Genomic DNA, 25,771 nt, shown 5'->3' with positions numbered 1-25,771 from the left:
ATATTATAATACACAGGAGCAAGGAATAACCCATAAACTATATACTGTAACTGGTACTTAGTAATGTGAACCACTCAGTGACTTCTAATATCCTTATCATTTACAGTAGGGGGTACATTATCCCTTATAATACATGAGTGATACTCAGAGTTCCCTGTATAACTCAGCCTGCAGCCTTGTGCCTTTATATGGGGGGCACAGAACCCCTCAGTGACTGCTAATATCCTTATCATTTACAGTAGGGGGTACATTATCCCTTATAATACATGAGTGATACTCAGAGTTCCCTGTATAACTCAGCCTGCAGCCTTGTGCCTTTATATGGGCACAGAACCCCTCAGTGACTGCTAATATCCTTATCATTTACAGTAGGGGGTACATTATCCCTTATAATACATGAGTGATACTCAGAGTTCCCTGTATAACTCAGCCTGCAGCCTTGTGCCTTTATATGGGGGGCACAGAACCCCTCAGTGACTGCTAATATCCTTATCATTTACAGTAGGGGGTACATTATCCCTTATAATACATGAGTGATACTCAGAGTTCCCTGTATAACTCAGCCTGCAGCCTTGTGCCTTTATATGGGCACAGAACCCCTCAGTGACTGCTAATATCCTTATCATTTACAGTAGGGGGTACATTATCCCTTATAATACATGAGTGATACTCAGAGTTCCCTGTATAACTCAGCCTGCAGCCTTGTGCCTTTATATGGGCACAGAACCCCTCAGTGACTGCTAATATCCTTATCATTTACAGTAGGGGGTACAGTATTCCTTATAATACATGAGTGATACTCAGAGTTCCCTGTATAACTCAGCCTGCAGCCTTGTGCCTTTATATGGGCACAGAACCCCTCAGTGACTTCTAATATCCTTATCATTTACAGTAGGGGGTACATTATCCCTTATAATACATGAGTGATACTCAGAGTTCCCTGTATAACTCAGCCTGCAGCCTTGTGCCTTTATATGGGGGGCACAGAACCCCTCAGTGACTGCTAATATCCTTATCATTTACAGTAGGGGGTACATTATCCCTTATAATACATGAGTGATACTCAGAGTTCCCTGTATAACTCAGCCTGCAGCCTTGTGCCTTTATATGGGGGGCACAGAACCCCTCAGTGACTGCTAATATCCTTATCATTTACAGTAGGGGGTACATTATCCCTTATAATACATGAGTGATACTCAGAGTTCCCTGTATAACTCAGCCTGCAGCCTTGTGCCTTTATATGGGGGGCACAGAACCCCTCAGTGACTGCTAATATCCTTATCATTTACAGTAGGGGGTACATTATCCCTTATAATACATGAGTGATACTCAGAGTTCCCTGTATAACTCAGCCTGCAGCCTTGTGCCTTTATATGGGCACAGAACCACTCAGTGACTTCTAATATCCTTATCATTTACAGTAGGGGGTACATTATCCCTTATAATACATGAGTGATACTCAGAGTTCCCTGTATAACTCAGCCTGCAGCCTTGTGCCTTTATATGGGCACAGAACCCCTCAGTGACTGCTAATATCCTTATCATTTACAGTAGGGGGTACATTATCCCTTATAATACATGAGTGCTACTCAGAGTTCCCTGTATAACTCAGCCTGCAGCCTTGTGCCTTTATATGGGCACAGAACCCCTCAGTGACTGCTAATATCCTTATCATTTACAGTAGGGGGTACATTATCCCTTATAATACATGAGTGCTACTCAGAGTTCCCTGTATAACTCAGCCTGCAGCCTTGTGCCTTTATATGGGCACAGAACCCCTCAGTGACTGCTAATATCCTTATCATTTACAGTAGGGGGTACATTATCCCTTATAATACATGAGTGCTACTCAGAGTTCCCTGTATAACTCAGCCTGCAGCCTTTACACCTGAAATGTACCATAGGTGCAGTAACCTTAGCAACCAACCAGCAAATAGTTTTCATTATTCTAACTGCACTGAACTGATATAAGCTAACTGCTGGTTGTTGCTAGGGGTTACTGCAGTACACCTTGACTGTGTGACCTTAGACTCCATCTCTCATTGTGCCTATCTACTGATAATGGAAATACTGAGCCCTTGCTCAGGGCCCCTAATATTGCAATAAATTAGATTCTGCTGTTCCACACCGTAGGCTGAAGCATGGTTCCCTCCTGGGGTGAGCGATAATTTGTCATTTTTCCTTCCAATCACACCTCGTATTATGCAGCGCAGGTATGCCACTCTCTAGGCAACTAACTGACAGTTCAACATCATTAAGTCTCATTGGGGGGGAGGTGGGGGCGGAGAGGTTTCATTGAGAAGCCCAGAGGGTAGAGAGGGGTAAAGACGAAATGCCCAAGTACTTACAGCATGGGGTTTATTTATCTTGATTTTTACGCCTATGACACATGGAGCAGTTTCCATGCTGCCTGCCTGCGGGGCGAGAACTTGCCTTATTATCACCCAAAAATCTTTCTGTTTGTTATTGGGAGTTTTCTCTCTTGAGGAGAGCTGCTCCATCGGCATTAAGTTTAACGGGGAACACCCATGGGGCTGTGTGGGGGGTGGGCACAGGTGAATTAGGGTGTAGTATGGAGTGGGGGAATCGCTGGACCCTATCCTTCAGCAGCTCTGCAGATGTCAAAAAGAATAGGTGAAAATCCACATTGGGGTCCACATTGGACTGCAGGTAGAATGCTTAATTGACTGGTGCACAAAGGTACCCATAATGATTTACTCATTGGCCCGAGCTTTTACGGAAACTGGGTATGGGTCATCTAGTTTGGTAGCAGTCCTGCCCTGCTTTATGGCTGAGATTCTAGCTATCTGTATAACAGAGCATTCTGTCACAGTGGCACAGATCCTATCTGATCCCCCCATTGTAAGCAGCAGTCCTGCCCTGCTTTATGGCTGAGATTCTAGCTATCTGTATAACAGAGCATTCTGTCACAGTGGCACAGATCCTATCTGATCCCCCCATTGTAAGCAGCAGTCCTGCCCTGCTTTATGGCTGAGATTCTAGCTATCTGTATAACAGAGCATTCTGTCACAGTGGCACAGATCCTATCTGATCCCCCCATTGTAAGCAGCAGTCCTGCCCTGCTTTATGGCTGAGATTCTAGCTATCTGTATAACAGAGCATTCTGTCACAGTGGCACAGATCCTATCTGATCCCCCCATTGTAAGCAGCAGTCCTGCCCTGCTTTATGGCTGAGATTCTAGCTATCTGTATAACAGAGCATTCTGTCACAGTGGCACAGATCCTATCTGATCCCCCCATTGTAAGCAGCAGTCCTGCCCTGCTTTATGGCTGAGATTCTAGCTATCTGTATAACAGAGCATTCTGTCACAGTGGCACAGATCCTATCTGATCCTCCCCATTGTAAGCAGCAGTCCTGCCCTGCTTTATGGCTGAGATTCTAGCTATCTGTATAACAGAGCATTCTGTCACAGTGGCACAGATCCTATCTGATCCTCCCCATTGTAAGCAGCAGTCCTGCCCTGCTTTATGGCTGAGATTCTAGCTATCTGTATAACAGAGCATTCTGTCACAGTGGCACAGATCCTATCTGATCCCCCCATTGTAAGCAGCAGTCCTGCCCTGCTTTATGGCTGAGATTCTAGCTATCTGTATAACAGAGCATTCTGTCACAGTGGCACAGATCCTATCTGATCCCCCCCCATAGTAAGCAGCAGTCCTGCCCTGCTTTATGGCTGAGATTCTAGCTATCTGTATAACAGAGCATTCTGTCACAGTGGCACAGATCCTATCTGATCCCCCCCATTGTAAGCAGCAGTCCTGCCCTGCTTTATGGCTGAGATTCTAGCTATCTGTATAACAGAGCATTCTGTCACAGTGGCACAGATCCTATCTGATCCCCCCATTGTAAGCAGCAGTCCTGCCCTGCTTTATGGCTGAGATTCTAGCTATCTGTATAACAGAGCATTCTGTCACAGTGGCACAGATCCTATCTGACCCCACCCCCCCCATTGTAAGCAGCAGTCCTGTCCTGCTTTATGGCTGAGATTCTAGCTATCTGTATAACAGAGCTTTCTGTCACAGTGGCACAGATCCTATCTGATCCCCCCCCATTGTAAGCAGCAGTCCTGCCCTGCTTTATGGCTGAGATTCTAGCTATCTGTATAACAGAGCATTCTGTCACAGTGGCACAGATCCTATCTGATCCCCCCATTGTAAGCAGCAGTCCTGCCCTGCTTTATGGCTGAGATTCTAGCTATCTGTATAACAGAGCATTCTGTCACAGTGGCACAGATCCTATCTGATCCCCCCCATTGTAAGCAGCAGTCCTGCCCTGCTTTATGGCTGAGATTCTAGCTATCTGTATAACAGAGCATTCTGTCACAGTGGCACAGATCCTATCTGATCCCCCCCATTGTAAGCAGCAGTCCTGCCCTGCTTTATGGCTGAGATTCTAGCTATCTGTATAACAGAGCCTGAAAAAGTTAGTATTAAAGCCTTACATCAAACTTTGCCTCAGGCTCGGAATATAGATGCTACTAGGTTGTAACCGAACCAGTTTTCAACAGAGCTTACAGTCAGAGCATACAGGCTTGAAGAGCCCCCAAATGTTTGATGCTGATAGCTGTGACGGGCCCTACAGACGCACGTGGGAGAGAAGCTAATGGAGGTGTCACTGCAATGAAATGATTCATCCCTTGCCAAATATCCCCCCTGTGGGCTCACTGACTAACACAGACACATGCAGACCTCCAGCCCACATGCTAATGATTTACTATCTGCATAGAAGGTCACGTCTACCCCTTGTCTGCCCCATCAGCCTGGCACAGCGCTCACCAGCTGCACGTAACAGCATGGCACAGAAGCAAGGCCTGCGGGGCTCCATTCCCAATAACTCTAATCACTGACGCAGGAGCTTGGGATAAACAACAGATGTTGTTGAACTACAACCGCTAGCATTCCTGTGATATCAAAAGGGGCTGGAAGCCGCATTTAAAAGGGGTTTTCACCTTTGAGTTCAACTTTTAGAGCAGTGATCCCCAACCAGTCGCTTAAAGCCCCCTGTAAGCTGATAGAGTGCATAGAGGCTGCCTAATAGCCAATCACAGCCCTTATTTGGCTCTTCCGTGAACTTTTGCTCTCTTTTTACATTTGACTGTGGCTCACGAGTAAGAAAGGTTGGGGTTCCCTGATGTAGAGAGTAATATTCTGAGACAATTTGCAATTGGTCTTCATTATTTATTTTTTGGACTTTTTCACTTTTTGTTGAGCAGCTCTGCAGTTTGGCGTTTCATCACTTATGTGGTTGCTAGGATCCAAATTACCTTAGTTGAATGAAAAACTGGAAAGGAGAGGGCGTGAATAGAAAAATAAATACTAAAAATTAACAATAACAATTGAACTGTAGTTTCACAGAACAATAGTTTTTTGGCTGCCAGGGTCAGTGACCCCCATTTGAAAGCTGCAAAAACTATAAATAATGAAAACCAAAAAAAACTATAAATAATGAAAAAGCAATGGGCGACTGCGCCCATTGCTCCCGTTATAATTCGATCGTTTGGCCCCAGGGCCAAACTATCAAATTAGCCTACATTTTCCCGATATCGCCCACCAGTAGGTGGGGATATCGGGAGAAGATCCACTCACTTGGCAACATCGCCAAGCGAGCAGATCTTAACGTGTATGGCCAGCTTAAGGGTTGTACATGGCATCAGAGAGGCAAAGACATAGTTAATAGTGCAAGGAATTATGCTGCGTACCAATTGTGAGATATCTATCCTGCATGGACAGCAAACATCAGCAATTTATGTAATTTCTTTTCCCTTTCCCAGGCTGGGGGCCCTAGTCTAACTGCATTGCCCGCGGCCCCCTTTAGCTCTAATCTCAACTCAGCCTATTAGGAAAACAGTAAAAAAAAATGTCATTGGCCAAGGAAAGAGACATCTAACTCAACATGGACTATTACATTCCGATTGCATAACATGTAATTTTGTTCCAGCCACCGGCTTCCCATTGCCTGTCGCTTCCATTAAGGGAACCTGACTGATTTCTCTCCAGAGGCTGCGCAATATTTATGGCGTTCCCCCCCTATACTGTATATACAGCTTTTCTAATAATACTCCATGCTGCTTGATATTTGTATTATCAATGGTTTCCCCTCAGTACTGAATGCCAGATCAGATGGGAACAGATGAGGGGAGAATCCCCCATTTTATGGTTCTGTAAGTCCATAAAAGATCTGGAACATTTCCCTCACAGTCTGTGAAAGAGTTTAATGGCAGACAGAAAGGGATTCTGGGAAGCTGACTCAAACAGGAAATGGCTTCAGTTTCAGGCTTGGAAGCTAGAAAAGGCCACAGTCCAACCCTGTCACCAGCAAAAGCTTCTACCTCGGAAATGGACTCTCCTGCTTCCCATAATCTACACCAGAATGTATTCTAACCCGCACAACGGAAAAGGCCTAACACACTCCTGAAATTACCTCAGACACATTTTCTGAAAACAAACACACCCTTAAAGAGGGAAATTTCCAGGGTTTTACTTCCCTATGTGAGTCAGACATTGTCATAACGCAACTTTGTTGGGATAACTGAACTAGCCGTCGCTAAGGGCCATTCTAACCGTAGATATTTCTATTATTTGTAGGTGCCCTGCTGTGTATAAACAAACTGGCCTACTGAGGCCAGCCAATGGCATAGTGATGCAAAGGTACCTGCTGTTTACATGCGGTGCTGCAGCTGTTGTATCACCATAAGGCTCACACATATTTTCACACAAAAATGTTCAGCAAGTCGCACTTATTAGTAATTTATACTGCCAAAAACAACAAATAATTGGCTAATTTTTAATTTCTTACATTTGCCATTTGCTCTGTTTTTGGGGTTGCCTTATCTTCCTTTCTATTTCCAAACCCCTGGGCCCTTTCTTTCCTTCTACCCCCTTCTTCCTCTCCCCCAACCCCAACGCTGATCTCAGTCTCCCCCCTCATCGCTCCCCAAACGGCGCAGAACTGATCCGAGGGATTTGACAGAGTCAATTATATTTGTTCGGCCTGAATGATAAGTGAGAATTGACTCGACGCTCGGCGCGGAGAAACAAACGAGGCCTTGAGGGACACAAGCAAATGTTTTTCTTCCCGCCTATGTGCGCTGAAATCTCCATGGCAACCTGAGGGCCTGAGCAAGTCCCCACCATTCTCTCAAAATTGTAACCTTTTTCTCCATTTTCAAAAGAGAGAAAAATAAGCTTTTTAATATCCTTTTGCTTCATTATCAGTGTGGGTTATTCCCCAGTGTGTGGGGGTCTTGTTATGGACTCATGTATACAGCCATAGGCTTTGGCAGGTGAGTTGACATGCTTGCTATTTGTTGACAGAGCCCACTACCCAGGTGGCCAGTGGGCTAATAAATGGCGCTTCCTGCTGCTCACTTAGTACTGTAGTACGGGGCACTGTGATTACTAGTGAAAGCACTACAGCTCGTCTAAATGGCAGATGTGAAATAGTCAAGTCCCACCAATGGTGTGTGAGGGGCCTCTTACTTGACCCTTGTTCTTAGCTAGGGTTGGACTGGGTTGGTGAGGCACCGGGAAAAACTCCGGTGGGATCCGGTGGCCCCCACCGACCCAAGCCAACTTCCTCCACCGGTAATTGTGGGCGCCGTTGCATCTCCCCCTCCTTTGTGGCAGCAAGGAGAAGGTGAGTTGATGTTGAGTAGGAGCTCACAAGTGGGGTGGGGACCTCCAGGTGGCAGCCCAGCTGGCCCTGGACACCCCAGTCCGACCCTGTTCTTAGCTAAAACACTGTTGCTTCAAGTCCCATTAGAAATAAATATAAGTCTGATTTATAGAGTATGCTACTAAAACCTTCTGGCAGTGCCGTGCAATAGGAAGAAACCCCGCTCGCTGCTAGCAGGCTGCCTGCCTCTGTACATAGAATCCTGCCTCCGTTATGTCATCCAAACATTATTTTAGAGGCCGGCAACTAGCAAAATATATTCTTACAATACCCCCCTGGGCCCATTGATTGGCGGGTCAGTCATTTTTAAATAATTCCAGATTCTGAGGAGCTATTCTGGTCTTACGTTCAGGCACATGTTATACCCATTGTCTGGATGGTTTAACCCCACCGCTTCCCCGCCCCCTGATCTGTACAACAAATGGAAATAATGAAATATATTGTATATTATGTCCACCCGTATAGCTCTGTCTCTGTCCCACTAACAATCCTGTTCTTTATTTAACATTTATTTGCCCTGACACTTGCACTTGATATTCTCATAACCCAAAAAAGCAATCGCGCAGTATAAATTCAATCAATGTTTTGATTTGAACACAGATTTAGAGCATGTCAGAGATGATAACTGCCCCAACTGTAAGATGGTTACAGAAGAGGTAGAGACAGCAGGGTAAGATGGTTACTGTAGGGTGAGATGGAGACAGTAGGGTAAGATGGAGACAGTAGGGTGAGATGGAGACAGTAGGGTAAGATGGTTACAGTAGGGTGAGATGGAGACAGTAGGGTAAGATGGTTACAGAAGAGTGAGGTAGAGACAGTAGGGTAAGATGGTTACAGTAGGGTGAGATGGAGACAGTAGGGTAAGATGGTTACAGTAGGGTGAGATGGAGACAGTAGGGTAAGATGGTTACAGAAGAGTGAGGTAGAGACAGTAGGGTAAGATGGTTACAGTAGGGTGAGATGGAGACAGTAGGGTAAGCTGGTTACAGAAGAGAGAGATGGAGACAGTAGGGTAAGATGGTTACAGAAGAGTGAGGTAGAGACAGTAGGGTAAGATGGTTACAGAAGAGTGAGGTAGAGACAGTAGGGTAAGATGGTTACAGTAGGGTGAGATGGAGACAGTAGGGTAAGATGGTTACAGAAGAGAGAGATGGAGACAGTAGGCTAAAATGGTTACAGAAGAGTGAGATGGAGACAGTAGGGCAAGATGGGGACAGTAGGGTAAGATGGAGACAGTAGGGCAAGATGGAGACAGTAGGGTAAGATGGAGACAGTAGGGCAAGATGGAGACAGTAGGGTAAGATGGAGACAGTAGGGCAAGATGGAGACAGTAGGGTAAGATGGAGAGAGTAGGGCAAGATGGAGACAGTAGGGCAAGATGGAGACAGTAGGGCAAGATGGAGACAGTAGGACAAGATGGAGACAGTAGGGTAAGATGGAGAGAGTAGGGCAAGATGGAGACAGTAGGGCAAGATGGAGACAGTAGGGTAAGATGGAGACATTAGGGCAAGATGGAGAGAGTAGGGCAAGATGGAGACAGTAGTGCAAGATGGAGACAGTAGGGCAAGATGGAGACAGTAGGACAAGATGGAGACAGTAGGGTAAGATGGAGAGAGTAGGGCAAGATGGAGACAGTAGGGCAAGATGGAGACAGTAGGGTAAGATGGAGACAGTAGGGCAAGATGGAGACAGTAGGGCAAGATGGAGAGAGTAGGGCAAGATGGAGACAGTAGGGCAAGATGGAGACAGTAGGGCAAGATGGAGACAGTAGGGCAAGATGGAGACAGTAGGGCAAGATGGAGACAGTAGGGCAAGATGGAGACAGTAGGGCAAGATGGAGACAGTAGGGCAAGATGGAGACAGTAGGGCAAGATGGAGACAGTAGGGCAAGATTGAGACAGTAGGGCAAGATGAAGACAGTAGGGAAAGATTGAGACAGTAGGGTAAGATGGAGACAGTAGGGAAAGATGGAGACAGTAGGGCAAGATGGAGAGAGTAGGGAAAGATTGAGACAGTAGGGTAAGATGGAGACAGTAGGGAAAGATGGAGACAGTAGGGTAAGAACCTGCATTATAGTGACCACATAACCTGAGGGTAAGGACAAGGCATGATGAAGACAGCACTGCAAGATGGTTAAAGTATGGAAAGATGGATCCAATGCAACAGGATGATACCACTAACACAGTGTATCAGTGTGGCCCAACCCATAATCCATCATTTGTTGCCAGTGCAGCCAGTGCTGTCCCAAAAAACTGTCCCTGGCAACTGTCCAGGGAGAAAACTTCCTTGTACACGGGGTCCGAATTGGATTCATAGTGGCTCCCCATCCTTTTGTTTCCCCTCGCCCAGCTGAGTGTGCAGTTATTTGTGTCTTGTGTCCTCGTAACCTGCACCCCACAGCATTATCATTCTCAGACTGTGAACTAAAGATGCTCTCAGAGTTCTCTCCCCTCCGCCCCCCCCCCCCTCACTGCAATGGAATGTCCGGCTGGCTGATGGCTTTATGCAAAGATAATGTGGGAGCAAACAAAAAGCCCTATAGAGCGGGGAGGGAAGGGGGAGCACTCGGTGCTGGGAGTTGACAGTGCGGCTTTTGTGTGCATGTTCCCAGCCCCAATTTCACCACACTGTTCTGTTCTTATGGGTGCTACCAGCACCCAGGGGAGGTTTCTGGGACAAACAGAAGGCCATTCCTTGTAATTATTATTATTCAGATGGAGGGGGGGGGGGGGTTATGGCCTTTGTCAAAAAATATATGTTCAAAAGAGCGTGAAAGCCGCAATGGACAAATATTCCCAGGCTCCGACCTTAAAGGGAAACTAAACCCCCATATAAAAATATATTGCATAAACAGCTCATATGTAAAACCCTGCTACATCTAAATAAGCCATTTTCATAATAATATACCTTTTTAGTAATAATCTGAAACAATTTGCAATTGGTCTTCTTTTTTTTTTTTTTTTAATTATCTTTAGTTTTTTAATTATTTCACTTTTTGTTCAGCAGCTCTGCAGTTTGAAGTTTCAGCAGCGATCTTGTTGCTAGGGTCCAAATTACCTTAGTAACCAGGACGTGGTTTGAATGAGAGACTGGTATATGAATAGGAGAGGGGCTGAATAGAAAAATAAGTTAAATAAAGTAACAATAAAATTGTTTTCCCACACTGCTGGAGTCAGTGAGCCCCATTTGAAAGCTTGGAAGAAATAATTTAAAAAGTATAAAAAATTAGTAATGAAGACCAATTGAAAAGTTGCTTAGAATTGGCCATTGTATAACATTTTAAAAGTTAACTTAAGTACTAAGGGCCGCCCCCTGGGATCATAGGAGTCACAGTGCACACAAACAAGCCAAGGCACACATACATGCTAGGCCCCATCAGCCAATGAATGGGCAGAGTTCTGCCTTTTGCTCCCACACAACTTCCTGTTACAGTTAGAGCTGCATCACTTCCTGTCAGCTGATCTCTGAGGGAGCACACAGCCCATCACAAAATGGCGGCTCAAGGGAAAGGATGTAAAAGGGCAATATTTACTGATATATATATTCCAGTTTGGGGAGATTCTTTAATAGGTCACTTAATATAATATAAACTGTCTGTGGGCACCAGAGACATGTAACAATATCATTGGTGTCTTTTTTCAACCTCACCTACCACATATGCTCCAATCCCACAATCCTCCGGGTGCCTGGCTCTAGGATAGTGGAATTAGTAGTTAGCGAGCAGCAGATTGTACGTAATGCCTTAGTAAACCCAGCTTATGGGTCAAAACACAGCCCTCGATTGTATGCACCAATCGGAATCAGCCAAGCATTTCCTGCCATGTTTATAAGGAATGCTGTGCTTACCCGTCAGTACCAGCCAATGAATAAGGGTCAGGATGGGTCATTATTGGTTATTAATTCAATGATTTGGAGGGGCTTGTAGTATCAGAGAGGGATTGTGGGACTATGGAGCTGTCGGCTCATATCTCTTGCTAAGGATGTGACAGCCAATCTGGAACAGTATTTATCCCTCCCTTGTTCCGGGTCCCACAGAGCAACCGAGCCCTCTGTAGTATTCAGGTCAGCGCAGCGTGCATCAGCTGACTCCCCCCAAACAGATGGCTTTACCCCCCGCTTCCTAAGAGCCTGTAAGCCTCTCAGGGCAAATGTACCAATAGAATGGCAGTATCAGACCCCAGTGTAAGCAGCGGTGCCTGTATATAAAGGGCTGGCCAATGATAGTTACAGCCCAGGGACTGTGGAAACTAAAGCTGCCCCCCCCCCCGTCCCAGTCGGCAGCTTATTGGCTACTGTATGAGCCCCTTCCAACAGATATTTGGCTGAAAATCTTCTAGATATCTATCGGGCATGTTCGGCAATTCTGTTGTCTAATGTGGTTGTCTCCTGATGGGTTTGGACAGACCTATATGAGGATCCAATGGTTAGTGATGGTCAGTGATCAGCCTACACCAGGGCATTAAAACATTCACAGAACCCACTGAAGAGGAATAGAACATTCACAGCTCCAGAACCAACCTGTAGCCAATCAGATTATTAGAACATTCAGAGATCTAGAACCAACCTTTAGCTAAGCAGTTTATTAGAATATTCACAGAACTAGACCTGTGCACATACTGCAGAGTATTAGGAAATCTACAGAACTAGAACTAACCTGTAGCCAATCAGAGTATTAGACCACTTAAAGAACTAGAACCAATCTGTAGCCAATCAGAGTATTAGAACGTTTAAAGAACTAGAACCAACCTGTAGCCAATCTGATTATTAAAACAGTCACAGATTTAGAACCAACCTGAAGCCAATCAGAGTATTAGAATATTCACAGATTTAGAACCAATCTGTAGCCAATCAGAGTATTAGAACATTTAAAGAACTAGAACCAACCTGTAGCCAATCTGATTATTAAAACAGTCACAGATTTAGAACCAACCTGTAGCCAATCAGAGTATTGGATCATTCACAAGAATAGAACCAACCTGTATCCAATTAGAGTATTAGAACATTCACAGAACTAGAACCAACCTGTAGCCAATTAGAACATTCACAGAACTAGAACCAACCTGTAGCCAATGAGAACATTCACAGAACTAGAACCAACCTGTAGCCAATTAGAACATTCACAGAACTAGAACCAACCTGTAGCCAATTAGAACATTCACAGAACTAGAACCAACCTGTAGCCAATTAGAACATTCACAGAACTAGAACCAACCTGTAGCCAATTAGAATATTCACAGAACTAGAACCAACCTGTAGCCAATTAGAACATTCACAGAACTAGAACCAACCTGTAGCCAATTAGAACATTCACAGAACTAGAACCAACCTGTAGCCAATTAGAACATTCACAGAACTAGAACCAACCTGTAGCCAATGAGAACATTCACAGAACTAGAACCAACCTGTAGCCAATTAGAACATTCACAGAACTAGAACCAACCTGTAGCCAATGAGAACATTCACAGAACTAGAACCAACCTGTAGCCAATTAGAACATTCACAGAACTAGAACCAACCTGTAGCCAATGAGAACATTCACAGAACTAGAACCAACCTGTAGCCAATTAGAACATTCACAGAACTAGAACCAACCTGTAGCCAATTAGAACATTCACAGAACTAGAACCAACCTGTAGCCAATTAGAACATTCACAGAACTAGAACCAACCTGTAGCCAATTAGAACATTCACAGAACTAGAACCAACCTGTAGCCAATTAGAACATTCCCAGTGCTAGATTCATTTCTCTCTCTTGCCCATTGGGAGTGGAATTACACTGTGAATTGTTTGACTCACGTGTTTCTTTCCCTTTACATCCCATCCATTTTGTTGTTTACTTCTCTCTGCCTTCTGCATTCTCTGGATTTTTCCTGTCGGATGAGGAACTCAGGCTCAGAAGGCCACATTTCAGCCTCCCACGTACGTGCAACACCCAGCGGATCCCTGGTACTACAGGGCGTGGGAGATACCGAGCTGCCCATACGCACCACTTACCTCCTCGGCTCAGAGACAGGGGGAGACTCAGGCAAGTATGGCAAATGCCAGTGGGGCTACTGCACGGCGCTGGTTGGGCCTTTTCCTGCTTGTTAGGCCCGGGTTTAATTTCAATCGTAGTCACAACATGGTTTGGACTGGGCTTCCATAGTATCAAAGGATCTACTGGTGAGCCACAAGCAATGACTACTCCCATCAGCCCATCCTCAATATCTAATTGATATGAGACTGGCAAGGGATGTAGGGTTGCCACCTGGCTGCTATTAGACCAGCCTAGTTGGTAAATCTGGCACCGGTATTGCAAATTTACTGCCAATGTACTTGTAATGCCCTATAAATCCCTCCGTTCCCTGACCCTCTCCACTGCCGATCACCATTTATAACCACAGGCCACATTCTGCTCCACCTATAAACCCGCCCATTTCCTGGCGCCATTCTTTAGCCCCACCCATCACACCAATTTCCCCACCCCTTGCTCCATAGCCCTGCCCCCAAAAATGACATCACACCCACCCCGCCCCCAACCTGCGGGCAGGTATTATTGACAAAAAGGTGACAACCCTACCTGGATGCCAAGTTCCCTGCTAGGCCCTAGGGGGCCCAGGGGTTACCCCAGTTTCTCCGCCATGCCCCAGAGCACCCAGTCCAACAAGGGCACAGACTGTAAAGAATCTGTTCTCCCCATGTCTGTATTGGTTTCCTCCAGTTACCCCAGTTTCCAGAAAGGCTCCCCGCCATGCCCCAGAGCACCCAGTCCAACAAGGGCACAGACTGTAAAGAATCTGTTCTCCCCATGTCTGTATTGGTTTCCTCCAGTTACCCCAGTTTCCAGAAAGGCTCCCCGCCATGCCCCAGAGCACCCTATCCGTGCCCAGTAACACAAGGGAGGCAATGGGAACGCTATAGTGCTGCCCAACCTGTGGCATACAAGTCAGTGCATCCCCCCAGGGCCAAAAGGCAGATAGAGAAGGCTGAAGCCTGTACATTAAAAAAAAAAGCAAATAAAGGGTAAAGCTACTTTGCTATGGCTATTGGTTGCTATGGGAGGTTTCTATCCCCAAATACAAAGCATCTTTCCCAGGGCAGCTCCCTTTTCAGATGGGAGAAACAGAGGCAGCCGCCCAGATCTGCAAAAGCACTTCCATTGCTGGGGAGGGGAAGCGGGAGTGCGAGGCACAGGAAACCTTTATGGTCCGCTCTTTAACCCTTAATATCCAGTGGGTTTGAATTACAACTCCCGGCACCTGTACCAGAATTACTTAGATAGAACTCCAGCCTTGGTATATATCTCTATAGCTGTATAAGAATAGCACTTTGATTTTAGCCCAAACGCATCTCTTGCCCATAGGGCTTACAACTTATATGTTATAGGTACATCCTGACAGCCAGAAAGAAGGGGAAAATAAACCCAAAATAACTGAACAAATCACATAATGAGTTACCAATACCAGACAATCTTTAACACTCTATGTGGCGTAGAACTACAACTCCCAGAATCCCTTTAGCATAAGCAGCTCAGAGGATTCTGGGATACTTTTTTTTTTTTTAACCCCTGATTATCCTAGATCACCCAATCACTACCCAAACACCCACAGCCCCACCCAGTTATACCCAAACAAGCACTAACCACGCCCCAGGCTCCTCCCAAACATGGTATATAACTAAAGGAGATGCCTATAAAATATGGGGGGTGTTGTCAGTACTGGGTCTAGTAACCCATAGCAAATAACTTTTAGTATGCTGTAGAGAGTGCTATTCTGAGACAATTTGCAATTGGTCTTCATTTTATTATTATTGTGTGTTTTTAATGATGTGTCTTTTTGTTCAGTAGCTCTCCAGTTTGGAATTTCAGCAGTGATCTGGTTGCTAGGGTCCAGTTTAACTTAGCAACTAGGCAGTGGTTTGGAAGAGAGACAGGAATATGAATAGAGGAGGGGCTAAGCAGAAAGATAAGTAATACAAAGTAATAATAACAATACAATTGGAGCCTCACGGAGCAATAGTTTTTGGTTGCCGGGGTCAGTGACCCTCAATTGAAAGCTGGAGAGAGTGAGGGCCACGGCTCCCTATGAAGCCTATCTAGCGCAGAGCTGGTTAAGCTCCCTTTCCCGCCCAGCCTGAGTAATGCAATAGACATAAATGATCTGGCAGGTGTACAAAATACTGCGTTAGTCACACTCAACAAAACATGTGAAACGCCCACACACACATATATATCTGTCACCCCCCCTCTAATCCTTATACATTTTGCTGGCAGCGGGAAGGTAAAGTGATCCGTTACTTCAATAAAATAAGGATTTAATCCTCTACCTGCCTATGCGGCCAGCCTGGCTTTCTCATTATAACACGTGGGGGGCTTATGGCTTTATCTATACACAGTGGGCTGAGAGCTTGGCCTAGCCCTGTAACATATATATATATGTATATAAATTAGTGATGTGCAATACATACACAGATATGGTAGTGGAGAGCTGTAGTTTCACAACAGCTGGGAGGATAAAAGGTAAATATACCTACACCTGGCCCTATGGGAAAGCCCATGGCTGGGACTACTTTATTAAACTGGGCGGGCAATGAGCATTAATAATATACAGCAGGCAGAATAATGAAAGCAAATCTCTGATTGGCTTAGTTAGTATATTAGCCCCTCCACCTCTACAACATTTTCCACCCTGTATCCTTCAAATCCCACAATCCCCAGCACACGTGATGTCAATAAGCAAAGGAACATCACAGTGCAATGCATTGTGGGTTATGTCGTTCCTGCACGCTGTCTGTAAGCTGGGGAGAAGTTGTTACAATTGTAACATCAGTGTTTTAGTCCCTCCTCCCCTGCCAGGATTTCAAATGATGCAGAAAGAGAAGAGCTGTTTTGCAGCTGGATTTCAGCATATAAACATGGTATTTATTCCTACTTTTAGATGGAACAGATTACAGTGAGAGGTATATTAGGGGTTTCTGTGTTGCATAGTACCCAAGGCTATTAGTATTAGTGGTTGTATATATAGTTTATGTATGTGAGTGTATAAATTGGTAAGTATAGGTTGTGTGCTGGGTTTACTTGGAAGGGTTGAACTTGATGGACTCTGGTCTTTTTTCAACCCTATGTAACTATGCGTGGGGCTCTCAAATTTTGGTTTGGAAGCCGGAGGTCCCCTTTAAATGTATGAGAAAAGAACATAAGCCAACATTAATTGGTGTCATTTGCAAAGGATACTCCACATTTTCTGAATGTATTGTTTTTTTATTAATGTTTTTTATTTGATTTTCACTTTATTACACATTTTGCCTTAAGGTCCCCATACACGGGCCGATTGTAACTGCCGATATGGGTCCCTTAGACTGATTCGGCAGCTAATCAGCCCGTGTATGGGCACTACCGACGGGCCTGTCTGACCGATATCTGGCCTGAAATCGGGCAGATCTCGATCGGGCAGATTAGAAAATCTAGTTGGATCGGGGACCGTATTGGCTCGTTGATGCGGTCCCCAAACCGACTTTGCCTTTACCCATCCTTATAATTCGATCATTTGGCCGTAGCCGACATGTTCCCCGATATCACCCACCCGTAGGTGGGGATATCGGGTGAAGATCCGCTCGCTTGGCGACCTCGTATATGGGGAGCTTTAGGAGGAGGGTGCGGGTAATGGTATGGGATAAGTAAGGGATAGATAACAGTACTGAGGGGGATAGAGGCACCCACAAAGGATGGAATTATTAAAGCGTAAACAAACACCATAGCATTAAAATGTTAATGTAAATATAGCCTCGCCCCTATGCTGCAGACTCCACTGATTTTACAATAGCCATGCTATATATCCTGCTAAAGGAAATGCTAAGTTGACCTTATAGTAAGGGAAATCAGTATGCAGAGGCCCCTTGATGAGAATTGACATTAGCCACCATGGGACCCCTATGAATGCAGATAAGCAGGCTGAACCCCCAACTAATGACATGGCGGTATAAGGAACCCGTAGGTGGGGATATCGGGTGAAGATCCGCTCGCTTGGCGACCTCGTATATGGGGACCTTTAGGAGGAGGGTGCGGGTAATGATATGGGATAAGTAAGGGATAGATAACAGTACTGAGGGGGATAGAGGCACTCACAAAGGATGGAATTATTAAAGCGTAAACAAACACCATAGCATTAAAATGTTAATGTAAATATAGCCTTGCCCCTATGCTGCAGACTCCACTGATTTTACTATAGCCATGCTATATATCCAGCTAACGGAAATGCTAAGTTGACCTTATAGTAAGGGAAATCAATATGCAGAGGCCCCTTGATGGGAATTGACATTAGCCATAGTGGGACCCCTATGAATACAGTTAAGCACTAATGACATGGCGGTATAAGGAACCAGTGGAGTCTGCAGCGGGCATACAAATAATGACCCATTAGCCACGCAACATGGTGGTCCGGCTTTAAACTTCACCTCATCTACACCAGGGCCACGCCCGTCCCTCCAGACTAGTGGGCATATAATGCTTGCTGCAGCCTGCAATGGTTTCTGTACCAGCCACGCCGTATTAAAGGGGTGAGATGCTTCCCCCCTGGGCTCAACTGTGTACAAACTGCCCATTGTGCCAGTTCCCGGCCGTCTAGCGGCTGAATAGGAAGTCGGGGATTTCACTTCTACTTTCCATTCCAGTTCATCACAAAGGGAGAAAGTCACAATACAAAGCTGCGGGGGGGGGGGGGGGTTAGAAATACAAATTGGAATAATCCATTATTGAGATGCTCCGTCCCTCACTGGGAATGTGGCTCGTTCCTTCGCTCTCCTCGTTAGTGACAGGATATCGATTGCCGATAAGGGCTTGAAGGGGAAGCCGAGCGATTGGTGATGGGGTCGGGGGGGGGGGTTAATGACTTATTAGCAGCACCACAGCCATTTCCAAATTGATATTTAAGGGCATATTTTAGAGAGGGTGAAGCATTAGGGGTCATTTATTTTTTATGTCCCCGGGTACAAAAGCCCACCAATCACAAATACAGCAGAACTTATTGTACAGCGCTGCGGGATATGTTGGTGCTTTATAAATAAATGTTAATAATAACTATATTCATGGGGGGCAGACAACATGGCGGCACGGACCCCAACCATATTGACCCCTCATTTCAGGGAGCTGCTGAAATCAGTATGAACTTTCCTTAAGTGCCGGTATTAACAGCCGCCCTTACAGATACATAGCAAACGATATAGAAGTTCCCCTTTAATCTTGATTTTGCTATTAATAGCAATTACAATGACACATACCATTAAAATCACTCAGAATTTTTTGGATGGAGTTCCCCTTTATACAAGGACGAATGCTGAAATTCCTATGCTGTGACAAAGACTGGCTCTGTGCTTAGTTCCTTGTGCATTACTCACTTCCTGTTTGGGGTTGCGCCATACTGCGCTGAGGGGAGGAAGTGAGGGCTGCAAAACAAGCAACTTCAGTTATTTATATCATGATAACATTCCAACTGTTACTGGAATGCAACTCCCGGCAACCCCTGTATGGCCTGTAATTAAGTTCTTTGTGCATTAGTCACTTCCTGTTTGGGGTTAACCCATACTGCACTGAGGGGAGGAACAGGAAGTGAGGGCTGCAAAACAAGTAACTTCAGTTATTTATATCATGATAACATTCCAACTGTTACTGGAATGCAACTCCCGGCAACCCCTGTATGGCCTGTAATTAAGTTCTTTGTGCATTAGTCACTTCCTGTTTGGGGTTAACCCATACTGCACTGAGGGGAGGAACAGGAAGTGAGGGGTGCAAAACAAGCAACCTTAGTTATATCATGACAGAACTTCATCTATTACTAGAATACAACTCCCGGCAACCCCCGTATGGTCCGTAATTAGAACTGTTCTTTGTGTATTACTCACTTCCTGTTTGGGGTTGAACCATACTGCACTGAGGGGAGGGACAGGAAGTGAGGGGTGCAAAACAAGCAACCTTACTTATATCATGACAGCACTTCATCTATTACTAGAATACAACTCCCGGCAAGCCCCTTTGGTCTATAATTGAAGCTGTTTATCTAAGGCAGATAAGGGGATAGAGTAAGTGGCGTCCCCTCTGGCTACAATGTGCAACTCCCTGCTCTCTTTCTCCTGGGTTTCCAGCCGTTGCCTCATTCCGCTCCCAGTCACGGGGAGTTAAAATGCCAGCATTATCTGTGGGACATGCCAAGCCTGCCAATGCGCTGACTGAACCGGCTCTGTTCTACTCTGCCCATATCTCTGCTGCAGGCTCCCCAGGGCCAACCTTGGCCTGGCACATACAGAGCTGTCCATAAAAGGGCCACTGTCGGGGATCTGTGGCCCTCTGGATCTGTATAATCCCCACAGAAGGGCCTCACATCCATACCCATTATAAAGGCATTTAAAAATCCCAGCTGTCAATCATATATTGGCTGCCCCACCTCTATGTCTTAGACAGTTACTTTCACTTTCCATTCAGCACTGCCTAGATGTCACTGCCCTCCTCACACTTCCCCCTTCTTCTCACCATCTTATTGTGTAGCCAATTCTTGGGGATCAGGCCCCCCCCCCCCCCCATTCTGGCATATAAACAAGATTTTGGCATGATATAAAGCTTTCCTTACTAACAAAATGGCGCCTCCCTGCAGGCCGTAGTTGTGTAATTCCAAGACCGAAGGAAACAAGATGTATATAAATTATATAGCGTAAGTGATGTTTATTATACTTGACCAACCCAACAGAAAAGTATTTGGACAGGTCCCCTTTAATAGGTCATAACACACAAGCCGCATTCTCCACCAACTGAGAGCCCAAACTTGCCCATAAAACTTGTCCTTTTTTATAATAGAAACCGCCATTTAGCCACCAGGGGTCACTGTTACATTAGAGCCAGTGAAGAGTAATTATGGTATGAATACTTTGAGATATCCAACAGCATCAAATGAAACAAAAATGACGAAGTGAGCCCTCGGTAAAGGTAGTGAAATTTAGCTGGGAGCTACGGTTAATAGAAAAGGTTCTCATTATATCAAGAAACAGACCTTTGCTCAACAGAGGACATGCTCCCCCCTATGAACTTTGGTATATCCTATAATTTCAGAGGCAGTGTGACTTGAAAAAAATGGCTTCCCTCTACCTTGAAGAATGGAATATTCTGATCTTATAAAAATAGAGTGACTCATAAGTGACTGACAAAATGGCTTCCCCCAATCAGATCCTGATCTTAAAGAAAGGGAGAAAACATGGCTACCACCACCATCCCATTTGGTGGAGTGAATAAAAATAGCTTCCCCCACCGAGAAGTTTGGAACATCCCCATCATTCAGAAAGGAGCGACTGAAAAATGTGCTTCCCCCCATCATAACGTTTGGCAGATCCTGATCTTTAAGAAAGGGAGTGGCCGAAAAACTGGCTCCCGCCACCATTAAATTTGGTACATCCCGATCTTTCATCTTTCGGAAGGGGAGTGACTAAATATGTCTTCCCTCCACAAAATAATGACAAAAAAAAGCCTCCCCCACCATGACGTTTGGTACATCCTGATCTTATAGAAATCGAGTGACTGAATAAATAGAGTTACTGAATAAAGGGCCCCGCCCCCCCATTTTTTCAAGACTGAAAAAATGGCTTCCCCCATAAGGTCCCGATCTTTAAGAAAGGGAGGGACCGAAAACATGGCTCCCCCCACAATTAAATTTGGTATATCTTTCAGAAAGGAGCGACCAAAAATTGGCTCCCACCATGAAATTTGGTACATTCTGTTTCAGAAATGTCCCTCCCATGAAATGTGGTATATCTTTCGGAAAGGGGAGTGACTAAATATGTCTTCCCTCCTCAAAATAATGACAAAAAAAAGCCTCCCCCCACCATGACGTTTGGTACATCCTGATCTTTCAGAAGGTGAGTGACTGAAGCAAGTAGCTCCCCCCTTCCACTATAACATTTGGTACATCCTGATCTTTCAGAAGGTGAGTGACTGAAGCAAGTAGCTCCTCCCTTCCACTATAACATTTGGTACATCCTGATCTTTCAGAAGGTGAGTGACTGAAGCAAGTAGCTCCCCCCTTCCACTATAACATTTGGTACATCCTGATCTTTCAGAAGGTGAGTGACTGAAGCAAGTAGCTCCCCCCTTCCACTATAACATTTGGTACATCCTGATCTTTCAGAAGGTGAGTGACTGAAGCAAGTAGCTCCCCCCTTCCACTATAACATTTGGTACATCCTGATCTTTCAGAAGGTGAGTGACTGAAGCAAGTAGCTCCCCCCTTCCGCTATAACATTTGGTACAACCTGATCTTTCAGAAGGTGAGTGACTGAAGCAAGTAGCTCCCCCCTTCCACTATAACATTTGGTACATCCTGATCTTTCAGAAGGTGAGTGACTGAAGCAAGTAGCTCCCCCCTTCCACTATAACATTTGGTACATCCTGATCTTTCAGAAGGTGAGTGACTGAAGCAAGTAGCTCCCCCCTTCCACTATAACATTTGGTACATCCTGATCTTTCAGAAGGTGAGTGACTGAAGCAAGTAGCTCCCCCCTTCCACTATAACATTTGGTACATCCTGATCATTTAGAAAGGGAATCTGGGAGTGGCTTAATAAAAAATGGCTTCCCGTGCAGTTCAGCATATTCCGTCCTTTCACCATGGGACTTAAAATATGGCTGCCCCACGCATTTCCTGTTCTACTGGAAAGGAAGTGACAACTGCACAGATATAAAATGAATCTAAAGGTTAAGTTGACCTTTAAATCCGCACATATATAGGCCAGTATTATGTTATAAACTCAGTCAAGTGCCGATAACTACCACTCCCAGCATCCTCTGTCCCCCAACTGTTGCTCTTCATAAAATCAGCTGTAACATCCCATAGCAACTAATTAGCAGTCACCTCTGATTGGTCCATATATTTTATTTATTATCCTTCGACTCACAGGTAGTCCCGGAATACTTTGGGGGTGGCATTGGCCCCTGAATTTCTATTTCTACAGTCCTGGACTGAGTGGGACTTTTCCCTTTACAAATAAAAAAACATGTCTCCATCCAATCAATTCTTTTCAATCAAGGGGATTATCCTGATAGGGGAATTTATTCTCCATTTGATTAATACACAGGGATGAGGCCGGAGTGGATTAGGGCAATATTAACTGTAATCGCCGCCAGTTCCGACTACTGGGGAATTGTACTAAATGCACTGGAACGTAGGGAAATATCCCACAGGCTGCGCCGAGGCACGGACTGACCCCGAGAGCTGCAGATAAAGCAGATGTTATGGGGGGTGGGGGAGCAGCTTAGCCGGGGACACGTCTGATTGGGGATTCTATCTATTCCATTGCTGTTATGGGAGCTTTAAATGAGAACATGTTTATCACTTGGGTGGGATAAGGGGGTCCGCTCCTCCCACCTGTAGTATAGGAAGAACTAATAAGTATAATTCACAGATAGCAGGGCAGGCAGTAACCCTTCCAACACTTTCCCCTGTCTCTGCCCCTATATATTAGGTACCTACCTAGTGCTACCAACCCCTATTTCTGTAGGGAAATGAGAGCAGGGCAGGCAGTAACCCTTCCAACACTTTCCCCTGTCTCTGCCCCTATATATTAGGTACCTACCTAGTGCTACCAACCCCTATTTCTGTAGGGGAATGAGAGCAGAGCAGGCAGTAACCCTTCCAACACTTTCCCCTGTCTCTGCCCCTATATATTAGGTACCTACCTAGTGCTACCAACCCCTATTTCTGTAGGGGAATGAGAGCAGAGCAGGCAGTAACCCTTCCAACACTTTCCCCTTCCCTACATTCCTGCTGCATTATAGTGGCCCCTAGCAGTGCTCTTGCGCTCAGTCGGAGCGTTTGATTTCCTGTCGCTCGGCATTACACGGTTTCCTAATACCCACTGCCTGAGGCCGCAGGGGATAGAGATAATCAATGCGCTGCCTTCGCGTATCGCGGGCTAGAACGCCGCCAGGAGAGGGCAGGCAGAGGTTTTTTGACAGAAGAGTTTACGTTCCTCCACGTGCCGTAAGGAATATCGATTCTATGTACAGTAGAACCCCCATTTTACGTCCCTGAATGCGTTTTTCACTGATTTAAGTTTTTGGGAATTTACGGAATTTTGACGCGACCCCTGAAAAACGTCTGGGTAAATGCACAGCAATGAGAGCAGAATAAATGCTGGGGATGCTGGGAAATGTAGTCCTAATATCACCATTTAGTGTATTGTAGTAGCATTAACTGTATATAACATGCACTCATTAATCTCATACATATATCTTTTTTCAATGGGGGTATCCAGATTCCCCCAGTAATTGCTGAACTCCCGCTGTACTATTCCAATGCCTGGGAGTTGTAGTTCAGCCGTGCAGCCTATCCTATATGCCCTTAATGCTGTATTACAGGTTTAGCTATGCTGCCTTCCCATAAGGTCAGGGTGGGGGAAGTACAATTATCAGTATTGGATGTACAGCAGTGCAACTTTCCCTTTAAAAGGGGTAGATGTGGGGTTAGTTACCCCCTTCCCCATGTAATGGGAATCGAACCGTTGCCACCGGGCGGAGATGGCACAGTGAAGGGAAGGGTGGATATCCTTACTATGTTTTACTGGCCCAGGGAGCTGGGGGTTAAATGCAGCACTAACCCTTTGAATGCCAGGGGCTGAGCCAATAATCTGGGGGTTTAACATTATCCGGCACACCCCTCCGGCACTGTTTCAGCTACTGGCTTACTGGGGTGGGGGCTGCTACTTCCGCAAGGGTTTGGGAACTAATTAGCCATTGGGGGGGGGGGGGTTAAAGTCATTCACAAGTCAGGGGAAAAGCAGCTGAAGTTCTGAAGATCCAAATCCCACCCAGAACCGCTGGCCGATTCCGGCACGGTGCCTGCTGGATGCCGGCTGTGCTGCCCCGCTGAATGGGCAGATCCAATGGGGAGCTACGGGCAGGAATGTGGATGGGTGTGGGCATGGACCCCAGCTGCATACTCTAAGGATCTGTCCAACAAAGTCTTTTCCATCAATCCAGCAAGCAGGGATGGGGAGAGTGGGGCTCCTGAGTCTGGGGCCCCTGAGTAAGGGAGGGGCAGTGAGTGGAATACAGCTGTTGGTGGGGCCCCCCCAGATGCCCTTTCTGCCCTACCCTAAACTATCCCTGCACAAACTTCAGCTGCCGGAATCCCATCCCGGGATAAGTAGTGACAGCCATGCAACTGGTCTATTTGTAAGGACTTCCAGCTGTTGGGCACAGCAACTACTCCCTGCAGCCACTCCCTTCCTGTGAGTCCCACATCCTATCCACCCCCCCCCCCACCCCAAAAACACAATCACACCCATCATGTCTTACCGTATCCTTCAGCTCAAGCCTTAGACTCTGGTCCTGGGTACCCCAGATGGATGGCAAAGCTCCTGTGGCCCCCCTAGAGCCCCTTCTGTGCCACTGTCTCCACTCAGTGCCCAGGGATGGGGTGCCTTGCGCCCGACTGCCACTTAGTCCCTGTGTGGATGTGACTCAGCTGACAGCCAGGCTCCGCTTCCCTCTATGAGCAGAGAATTTCCCTTCCCCTTCACAGACCCAACTGATTCCAATGCTTTCTCACTCCACCCTTTGTACTGAGTGATGTCAGAGAGAGAGTGTGTGCGAGTGTGCGAGAGAGTGTGTGAGTGTGCGAGAGCGCCCCTGAGCTCTGTATTATTCAGCACACGGAGAGAATGAATAGCAGCATCTACACAGAGGAAGTGTGTAATTTGGAGGGGGGGGGGTGTTTGCTTGGTTTGTCCGGCGTAAATAAATTGATGGAATGCTGCATGAGTCGGAACTTTCACTGTAGGGAATATTCTACTGCCAGCTGCTGGGTTACTGGGTGCCATCTGGCCATCTCCAGCCTATACACGGTGTGCTACTGGCATGTAAGTGCTCAGGGGCCGGCACCTACTACTATCCAACAGATTCACATACTGATTATACATTATCCCTGCCCCAGTGAGCTTACAATCTAAGGTCCCTATCACATTCCCATCAGTCCCTGCCCCAGTGAGCTTACAATCTAAGGTCCCTATCACATTCCCATCAGTCCCTGCCCCAGTGAGCTTACAATCTAAGGTCCCTATCCCA

General features: G+C 45.8%; 1 protein-coding gene across 3 annotated transcripts in view; it reads right to left on the bottom strand.

Moving 5' to 3' along the window:
* pea15 (proliferation and apoptosis adaptor protein 15) overlaps positions 1-25,521 on the bottom strand; it is a 51,323-nt gene extending 25,802 nt beyond the window's left edge. Inside the window, exon 1 of one of the 3 annotated variants that reach the window (XM_012969823.2) lies at positions 25,004-25,521. The gene's annotated coding sequence lies outside the window, so the exon portion shown is untranslated. 3 annotated transcript variants of the gene reach the window in all.
* Between the last annotated feature and the right edge of the window lie 250 nt (positions 25,522-25,771).

Source organism: Xenopus tropicalis, chromosome 8, assembly GCF_000004195.4.
Source record: "Xenopus tropicalis strain Nigerian chromosome 8, UCB_Xtro_10.0, whole genome shotgun sequence".
Classification (NCBI taxonomy): Eukaryota; Metazoa; Chordata; class Amphibia; order Anura; family Pipidae; genus Xenopus; species Xenopus tropicalis.
This window is presented reverse-complemented; position numbering and strand designations above follow the sequence as displayed.